Source organism: Rhinatrema bivittatum, chromosome 8 (assembly GCF_901001135.1).
Source record: "Rhinatrema bivittatum chromosome 8, aRhiBiv1.1, whole genome shotgun sequence".
NCBI lineage: Eukaryota > Metazoa > Chordata > Amphibia > Gymnophiona > Rhinatrematidae > Rhinatrema > Rhinatrema bivittatum.
This window is the reverse complement of record NC_042622.1, coordinates 36,922,270-36,932,769: the sequence shown is the minus strand read 5'-3', so window position 1 is coordinate 36,932,769 and position 10,500 is coordinate 36,922,270. Positions and strand designations below refer to the sequence as shown.

At 43.1% G+C, this 10,500-nt stretch overlaps 1 protein-coding gene and 1 long non-coding RNA gene across 2 annotated transcripts in view; one reads left to right on the top strand and one right to left on the bottom strand.

Moving 5' to 3' along the window:
• Positions 1–10,500, bottom strand: part of HNF4A (hepatocyte nuclear factor 4 alpha) — a 167,915-nt gene that overhangs the window by 66,418 nt on the left and 90,997 nt on the right. The gene's annotated exons all lie outside the window — the stretch shown is intronic.
• The window catches only part of LOC115098191, a 100,211-nt gene continuing 99,638 nt past the window's right edge, over positions 9,928–10,500 (top strand). Inside the window, exon 1 of the long non-coding RNA XR_003858442.1 lies at positions 9,928–10,136. This is a non-coding gene — a long non-coding RNA (uncharacterized LOC115098191). The remainder of the gene's footprint in view (positions 10,137–10,500) is intronic.

Genomic DNA, 10,500 nt, shown 5'->3' with positions numbered 1-10,500 from the left:
TTATTATTACTTAGATCAATGTTATTTATTGCCTTTTGTTCCCTATCTACTTGTTAATTGTAAACCGACATGATGCGATTTTTATCGCGAATGCCGGTATAGAAAAACTTAAATAAATAAAATAAATAAATAATGCAAGTGAGTTTACTTTGTGCTCATAGGTAATAAACCAGTTTGAATAATTAGGCAGCTCGTTACCTGTTTTGCTTTCGTTTTGTGCCTCTCGTCACAAAGGCTAAGAAACATATGTTAAACACATTGATGACGTGTGTTAACCATGTGCCTAAGGTGCATTAACACTGCTGCAAAGAGCAACGCGCTTTAGTACGTTGGCCTCCTGGTCTCTGGTAAATGCAGTGCTGTTGGGTGACGCCTCTAGTGCAGGGAGAATTCAAGCCAGTCCTGGCTTTCGAGTTATCTATTCCTGTTGTGTTTTGATATTTGGAGTGCTGACTTTGAATGGTCGAAGCAGGGTTAGGTGAGTCCTAATCCACTGGGGTGACAGTTCAAAAAAACAGGCCTGCCTACAGAAACCCAGGTCACTTGGCAGCTCTGTGGCTAACATCATAAACAGCAACAACAGTCGACTGTCAGTAGCCATGCGATCTAGAAATGTTTCTTTTATTTTTAATTCGAAATAAAGATGCTTTAATTCACATGCAGGTGTTTACAGTGAAATAATGTCTCATGACTGAAAATTAAAACCCAACAGCAACTACAGAAAGTAATAGTCTCGTGGTAGAGGCCCATTGTAACTATTGTTTCGGAGTGTAAACTGTGGAAGCGCACAGTCAACACTTTAAAAAAAATTCAGCTGTGCGATTTAGCTTCAGCCAATGTCACTACATCCATGTAACCCCTCTTATCAAGTAACTGCATTGGCTCCCTATCCATTCCCGCATACAGTCCAGGCTCCTTGTACTCGCCTACAATTGCATTCATTCTGCAGCTCCTCACTCTCTCACGTCTCCTATCTCTCCCTACAACCCTCCTTGTGAGCTCCACTCATTGAGGGGATGACTCTTATCTGTGCCCTTCTTCTCCCTCGCCAGCTCCCGACTCCATGCTTTCCAGCTCGCTGTGCTGTACAGGTGGAATAGACTTCATGAGTTGGTGCATCATGCTCTGGCGTTGTCCCTATTCAAATCCAGCCTAAAAGCCCACCTTTTTAAGGTTGCTTTTAAATCATAAGCCCTGGTTTGCCCAATCATTTTCTATATTAAACAAAATTCCCAAAGTCCATTTGTCCTGTCTGTCTTGAGAAGAGTGTAAGCTCTACTTGGCAAAAACTGTCTCTTCTGTATATTTGTATAGTGCTAAAATCCAGCCTTATTTCATGGATACAAAAATATGTGAGCTGATTTCTAGTACTGCCGCAACAACTTCCAGTCCCTACTGGAAGATAATGGCTTGCAGCACGCATCCTCTTGTGGAAGCCAGCATGCATAATTCAAATTGCTTGCACTCGTATGACCCACAGAGTACCCAGCGGTGGATATTCTTGCCTAAATTAATACCCTTGACATAAGCACTGCTGCTTGCTTATCACAAGAGAAACCTGTAAAACCCATGCAAGAAGGCAATCAGAGGAAATCACTGGATTGGCAGAATCTCATTCCAGTGTTTCTGAAAATGGTGTGACCTCAGTGCCCTAGGATTCTGTTATAGATCCTTGTCAGATGCAGAGGCTAAACCTACAGTCTGGAGTCTTCTCTTGGTTTTTATACTAGAGAAAAGGCTGCTGTATAATAGAGAATCAAGCGTAGCAGCTGTGAAGTAACTATCATTTTAGGTTGAGGAGACGAGACAGAGGATTTCATGACATGTGGAGATGCATGGCGTATTATAGAGAATTCCTTATTTTTCAACATGAAGAACCCATGGGCAAAATGCTTGGATAGTCTGAATTGTGTTATTTTTCCTGCATTGTGTTAATCTTAATAGTGCTGAAGGATGCATTTAGGGAGGGTAAATTACAATTGTGCATGGCAGCATATACATGTGTTTATGGCCGCAGATTTATGATAGTATTTTATAACTTGCACATATCAGATACATGTATATTAAACAATGCATTTGTCTTTACCCCGCAATATACATGCGCATGTATGCTTGTACGTGCATATCAACAATGCATTGAAAGTGAATATTTCAATGCATTGACCCCACGTATTTTTCCTACCTATTTTAAAAATACACACACATACATCATACCCATGAAAATAAAGGAGGACTTACTTGCGTATATCTGGATTTACATACATAAGTCAGTATATATTAAAACATCCATGTGTAATTGAAATTACCATGTTTACCAATGACTTCACCGTTTCACCCAGTCCTTCTGTGGGTCATCGGGACCCTCCTGGCTCATCAGCCTGACTCCCCACAGTTCACCCAGACCTCCCACCCAGCCAATAGTACACAATAAACACGTGTTACTTATGCCATATAATTAGCAGCTGTGAAATACAGGAGTAAGCTGGCAAATCTACGTGTGCGTCTTCTAAAATAGCAACTTACGTACGTAAATACTGGCCTCATCCCAGAATGCCCCTTTTTTACACCTGTATATGTTGCACGAAAGCAAACATATGTGCACGAAGTTCATAAAATAACATGTATATGAGCAGATGCTACTTACACACCTAAGTGCTAATTTTTAACCACATAACTTTGAAAATTCACTCCTAAGTGTATGATTTGTAGAGCCCACATTATTTTCATGAGGCAGTAAAGCAAAGCTGACTCAAAAAGCTGCCTAGTTGTAACACAAGCTCAGGGGGGTGTTATGCTCTTCAGGGTTCGGAACTGGAATTACGAATCCATGATTACATTGGGAAGTAAATCGAGATTGGCTCATCCTGTCCCTGTAACATGGAACTATCTGGTGAACTCATTGGGCTTAAAAAAGTCATCAGAGTATCTGAGAACACATCACTTGCAGAAAGACTTAACATGTTTAAGGAAAAACACCCTTGAGATTGAAAAGATGATTTCTCCGGCTGCAGGCATATATCATTACACTTTAGTAATTTTAGGGATGCTTTTGTGTGAAAAGCTCATTGTGCCTAAAAAGTAAAATTTGGGGATTGTTATATTCCCTTGTTTTCTTTTCCTATTACAATATCTATAAATTCCTCAAGTGTGGAAAATATTGCACTGACAGGTATAGTGTCGTAGTAACATCTTTGCAGATTTCTTGGTGCTATGCTTCTTAAAAGGACATGATACAGCAATCCTCATGCTGTTCTCTAACAGAAATCAGGGTATGCATTTCCTACAGCTAATTCACTTTCCGAACCATCAGTCTACCTTCTCCAACCTAGTGCGTTTTATGGAATTAAAAAAGTGCTTACGTTTTCAATTTGTCTGTCTGTCCCCCACAGTGCTCCCTTCCCCCTCATGCTCATACACCCTACCACTTCTCTCTCCATGGAGCAACTGGAAGATGCACACACCCATCCTGTTATGCACAGGCACATACAGGCCATGGTGCCACAAGACATGCTCTTAAAGTTGCCCTGCAGTTCTAGACTTGTTATTCTTTTGCAATCTGAAACATGACGGAGAAAGAGAGAAGACTGGCCGGTGTGAAATATATTAGTACAGTGTAAGCCACAACTGGGTGTGTGGTACAAGACAGTTTTCCGCATGTCCTAGATAAGTGTCCACAGCAGTGTGTGTTGGGTGTACAATCCCATCCTGCTTAGGGGCTTCCCATCACCAGTTGAGGAACAGCACGACACTGTTTATCTCCCTCTCTCGACCACGCAGTAAATGGAATTTTTCACCTAGTCATGAGATCTCATCTGACCAACCAGGGCAATCCATTTCCAAGTGCCATATTTATAATGTCTATTAAAATACCTCAGTGACTGAACCTTTTATTGGCCCTCACATGACACTAACATAAGCAGCTTCCTTTGCAGGCTGCAGTGAAACGGCTCCATCCTTGGCTTTTCCTTATTATTATTAAGAGGAACGGTTTTGATGTTTTGACATAACTATAACCGTTACTTTTAGTTTGAAGATGACCTGAGTCCAGCTCCCAGTGAAGAGGGAGCCCCATCTCAAAGTGAAGCCCCACCCTGACGCATGCTACTAACAATTGGCGCTGCCCTTGAGGGTAGTCTCAGTAGGGAGAGGGGTGCGAGTCAAGCTTACAACTCCACTTCTTGTGCTGTGCTCGTTCCGTGACTCGGCGGACAATCCTCAACAAGTTGGGTCTCCCTGTTGTTGAATACAAGAACGCCTATGCCAAATTGAACAATAGTTCATCCGAGTAACAAAATAACTCTTGTAAATACTGCCGAGGTCACTGAAACCCAGAGTGATCTGTTGTGCAAGTGCTAAGTTGCACAACTTATTCCAGGTTTTATATTTAATGAAAAAAAAAAAAGTAAAAATAAAAGGATGCTGGGACAGAGAATTTGTGCAGTTTGTCCATATTTTGGCCCGTTGCTCCAATTTCTCCTTCTCTTGCATGAAAGAATGCTTACAGACGTCACCATAATGCTTGCTAAATCTATACAGTTAGAAAAGCACACTGTTTTCTTTTCAGCCTGAATGCAATTCTGAGATGTGTAGGAATGCATGCACGTATGTAGCACGAGATCCCTTGTACACAGAATGCTGCAAGTTTGGGCTTTTTTTTACAACTGCACAATATTTATGAACACTCTGTGCAGCTGAAGTCGTTTACTTGTATGCTAGGATTTAATCATCAAAATGCTTCGCTGACATCTGCTTCATCATTTTCCGTTTGTGTGTAACCAACATTTGTGCGGGGCATTGGAATCCAAGCAGATTCTTCTCCTCTCAGCCATGATGCATTTGTAAAAGTGATTAAGTGCAACTGAGGAGTGGAGGGGAATACACTTACCAAACTGCACCGTTATGCACATGACTTTAAGCTGGCGCAACGCAGTAACGCAGTAAATGACAGCAGATAGAAGCAGAAATGGTCCATCCACTCTGCCCAACAAGTTGCTTGGGTGGTAACTGCCGCTCCATGCAGGTGCCTTCTGTTAAGGGGAGTAACTGCTGCTCCGTCTAGGTTACCCCCATGCAGAAATGTTACATCTTAAAGGTAGCAATAGGTGACCCCTTTTCTTGTTTTCCGTCCTCTAGCCACTAGGGAGTCTCTGGCTTTATCCCGCGCTCTTTTGAATTCCATTCCTTCATTTGCAAACGTAAGATACCTGCATTAATTGGGTTTGCATTTTGGGTCGTTAAGTGGCTAAATATATGCATGCTATTTCATAAGTAGCCTCCCCCAAATACTGCTAATGTTCCTGATTTATTAACGAACAGAACTAATTGCAGGTGCACTTCAAGAATTCCAAGCCCAGTCAACAATTCCCAAATACTGCTGGGACTAAATTCAATCTTCTGCTTCTTCTTTTTTTTATTTCAATTAATCTTGCATATAATTTGGAAGAACACAGATGAATGTTTTCCAAAAGCCCAGTAAATACTAATCTAGAGCTATTGTCACCCTCCCCTCTCTCCACCCCATTCAAGCTACATTCCCATATCCAGGGCCAGATACCCTCAAGGGGGCAGTTTCTCACGCTGGTGGTAAGTCCTGCTGCCATGCCTGGAGAGTCTTTTATTAGTGCTGTAAAAAATTGTGACCCTGTCCTAAAAGCACAAAAGAGCTTCAGTAAAACCGTGCTGGGGGGGGGGGGGGATGTTAAGGGTAGGAAGTGGAGTTGGCGATTTCCTCCTGCTCTGTCTCATTCAGAACCAGGGCTGGATCCAGTACCAGGAGCCTGGGGATTTCCCCCCCTGTTTTATGCAATCTCTCAACTTGCTTTCATTCACTCATCCTAGCCACAGCCCTCAGCTGGTGGCCAAGCACCCAGGTCTTCTTCTGAAGCCCTGACAGGCAGTAGGTGCCACAGTTTTGAAAGGACCTGTGACTCCCTGCTCCCAGGGGCTGTCACCACTGCCTCTGCGGCCATCCTCGACGGTGACTGGACACTGGGGAACCAAGGATTGGACCTGTGGATCAGACCCAGGTCTTCCACAAGGGCAGAGCACACCAGGCTATTTCCTACATGCAAATGAGGTGCAGAACTGTGGGTCACACGGCACCTGGAATATATGGAACAGATAGCCCTGGATATGAACCAATAGTACCAAACCTTGCTTGAATCCTTTTTAGGCATCCTTCACAGGAAGGGAAGGTATCATAGGAATCCTTATGCACTTGACGATGGGTGCATCTACGTTTTCATCTGTAGACATGCTTGTAAATTTCCTGGCTGTGGAAAATTCAGCGGGTAACATAAAAGTTACATAACTTTCTGCAGTCAGAACATTTATATGCATAAATTTCCTCGCATACAGCGATGAGATATTCCACAGGAGAATAGGAGGAGGAGCTGGCATCTGGACCTGGAGTGGAGTTAAAGCGTGTGCCCTTCCCCCTTCTTCTGCACGGGCTTCCTGATATGAAGGAAACCCGTGCGAGAGATGAGGGATAATGGCAGGGCCTGTGAGGGTCCACCCGTTACCAGGGCCCATTCTCATTGTCTTTTCATGGTGAGAAAGACACTGCCTGGATCCCCCACCTGCTTTGAACTCCAAGCCAGCACTGCTCAAGCGACTGGGTGGTGCCCTAAAAAGTTGGCAACCATAGACAGTTGCCTATTTATTTATTTATTTATTTATTTATTTATTTATAGTTTTTATATACCGATCTTCCTACATTAGATGCAAATCAAACCGGTTTACAATGAACAAAAAACTTGCCTGTAGGCATTACATGGAACCATGAACATCTATGAAATCTTAAGTAACATAGAGAAAAGAATAACCAAGTAAACAATTTGAAATTACATAGTAATCAAGGTAAACAAAAAACAAATTGAATTACATAGTAATAAAGGACACAAGTAATAAATGTCAATAAATGACATATGTGAAAATCACACATGCAAACCCCCACCGCTAGCACAGACACACAGCACACTAAACCCCTCCTCGTATACACACACATTCACACCCCCAACAGATACACTTTCCCCCAACACACAATTCCTTCTAAAACACAGCCCATGCCATCACACACTCTTGTACATCCCCAAAGTAAAATAAACCCTCACACCAGGGCTTCCAAAACATTTAGCCAATGTGACCCTCATTTAAAGCACTTGAAAATTTACATGACCCCAGAGGAAAATTAGCATAATAACATAGTAATGACGGCAGAAAAAGACCAAAATGGTCCACCTAGTCTGCCCAGCAAGCTTCCCAAGGTAGTAACTGCCGCTCCGTGCAGGTTACCCCCACGTTTCTGTTAAGACGGTCCTGCTTCAACAATCACTCCTCACCCTCCCTCTCTGAACCTCCACTCCCTCTAGAGGACATTCTCTCTAAACCCTTCCCTCCAGCAGACCCCCTCTTTCAACCTCTGTGCTGCCCACCTCCCCAGGCCACCCCCTCTGCACGCCCTCCCGCAGCTGATCCTCATTCACCCCAGACCCTTCTTGTAACCCCCAATTCATCCAGTCATCTCTCCCCCCTCACTTCCCAGCCTTCCTACCTCCCCTCATTCTCACATTCCCCTCCTCATCTGATCCCCTCACCTACCACCTCCTCTTACATTCCCCAGATGCTCTTCTGCCACCCTCCATGACCAGTCTCTCCCCACCTTTTCCAAACATCTCTCTGGCCAGGGTCAGCGTGACATTTTCCTTTGAGCCCTTAACCAAAAGTGGATGACAACTGGTGGGATAAGAGGGCAGGCTGACAGGGACAACATTTCTCTCTTGGGTAGGTTCAGTGATGGGCGATAAGAGAGGAGCAGTGGCAATCTCCACCATTCCACGCACACTCTGCCCTCTCCTCTCCTCCCTTCAGCATAGGGTCTGTAGGATAGGTCAAGCTTACGGGCCCTGCAGCGGTCCTGATCCCTCCTCGTGCAGGTTTCCTGTTATCACAGAAACGCATGCAAGGGCAGTGCCACTGCAGGGCCTGTGAATGTGTGCTGGCTCGCAGGCCCCATGTTGACTTCCACTGCTAGTGCTGCTGTTGCTACTGCTAACGCCTGAAGAGTGCTACCATGTGAGACACTTGTGACCCCATTTGGGAAGCATTGCCTTAGACAAACCCCTCCTATACATATGTACACATACTCTTCCACATGCAACCTTCCCCACACTCTGCTCTCCTGCTCCCTACAAACAAAAAAACCCTTCATATATACCACCCCCAAAATACACACACACAATCTCGGTGGCAGCACACATAGAGGGAAAGGCCTAGCCAAAGAGAGGCAGGTGAGAGAGGGCCCAGCAGGGCCACCAGTGGAGCCCATCCCACTGGCAGCTGAAGAAAGAAAAGAGAGGCCTGGGAGCTGCCAGCAAAACCCATCCTGCCAAAGGCCCTGAATGGGCCAACAGTGCTGAGGAAAGAAGAGAGAGAGGCCCCAGTGGGGCTGCCAGCGGAACCCATCCCACCAATGGAGAAAGAAAAGAAGACAAAAAAGAGGCCCTGGTGTGGCCACTGGCGGCTGAAAAAAGAAGAGAGAGAGGCTCCAGGACTGCCAGCACAGCCCATCCCATCAGCAGCCAAAGAAAGGAAGGAGAAAGAGAGCCATTTGGTGTGTGTATGTGAGAGAGGGTGTATAGAAGTGAGTGTGTGTGTGTGTGTGTGAGACAATGAACATGTATATATTAGAGAGTGTGTGAATATGAGAGAGAGAGAGAGGAGATCCTTTGTGTGCTCCCCCACCCTCTCCCGCTCTAATACAAAAGAAATCAGTGTGACTGGAAATGAAAAGTTCCCAGATATAGAGAATAATAAGGTTTTTAAAAATCCCCCAGTTTTAATTATTAGGTGTTTTATGTGTCTGCTGTTTTGAAATATTTATTCTTTTTATTAGTATAGTTTTCTTATTTTGCTTGATGTTTTATATTTCTTGATTTTATTGTTTGATGTTTTATGAGGTGATGTTTCTGTTTTTCCATTGTTGCACTACATACAAAGTCTGAAGTTTCCCATTCATTTTTTGCTGCACATTTGTATTTCTATTTTATGGTCTGTTTATTCTGTATTTGATGAGGTTCTGTCTGTGTTGAGGTATTCTGTTAACATGTAGTTTCTTTGTAGGGATCTAGAGCAGCTTGGCCTGTTCCATTTTCCTAATGGGAGATGTATTAGTGTTTTAGGGTCTGGTACATTATTTGCAATGCTGCCTTTTTATACATAGGATTCTTACTGTGTGAGTGCTGGCAGTTAGTATGGTTTTGGTAATTGTAATTCAGTTTTCTCCCAGCACACATTAAAATAGGCCTGATACCATATAGGTTGCAAGTGTCTTTTTTTTTTCTTTTTTACAGAGTTTTCTGGTTGCCACCACAGCAGAGCATGCAAATGTAATATACAAGTTGTTGTAAGTAATATTTTTACCTTGAACATCCTTTTTCATGGAAAAACTATTATAAATGAATAATTTTTGGTTGTGTGGAGAAGGGTGGAGCACAAGGCTGTAATGTTTGCCTGCGGTTTCTAATACCCTTACACTGGCCCTGATTTGAAAAACAATAAAAAATAAGCATTAAAAAAATAAATTGAATGAGAAGGGGGCAGCACAGTAATTGTTCACACAGGGCAGCAAAAAAGGTTAGCACCGGCCCTGGTTCACACAAGCACTTCACTTGCTCTTCCAACATTTAAACACTTCTCCGGCAAACAGAGTTTTAAATAAGGAAGGCTCGCCCAGGTTCACCAGACAAGGAACAAAAGTCATGGGATTAAAATGTCAACAGTTATCACTAGAAACTGGCGTGCAACTTTTGCTTTTATCCCCTTTGAAATTTCAAATTCCAGTTTGTGGACAAAGTCCTGTCTACTTCTGAATACAGACCTCCGACCACTGACCAAACTCCATTTGCAGTAACCTCCTATTTATGCTTTTTTGTACCTTGCTCATGCCTTAGTTCGCTACCTGCCCTTGTTTGGATAACATTTAAAATTTCATGACAAGACCGTATTTTCCCGTGATAGCGTCTTCATTTACACTCGGTGCTAGCTGTCCAGCCAGGAACAAGTAAGAAGAGGCTGCTGAGAACTGCTTATGGAAAACAAGACTTCATTCAGTGTCAAAGAAAGGAAAAAAAAAGGTAGGTTTTATCCCTGTGATATCTACATGTATTAACGATAAGGTGCCTGGAGGAACACCAGTGCTCTCATTTTCGCTTGTACCAGCAATTTTGGAACACCCCTTAAAACAAATTTTAAACTTTAGAAAAAGACATGCAGAAATCATTCTGGGAAACACCACTACCCTGTAGTTAACTGATAACCACGACAACAACCCTCTCCTAAGTTTCACTTCATCTTAATGCTGATTTTCGTTATTAAGGTGAAATGACACTTCTGCTAATGATTTCTTTGGCTTGTTTATTCTGCCTTAAAAAATTAACCGAGGTTTAGTTTACTGCATGGTTTGCAACCCTTATGCTTTAAAACCAGTAAATGGAACTT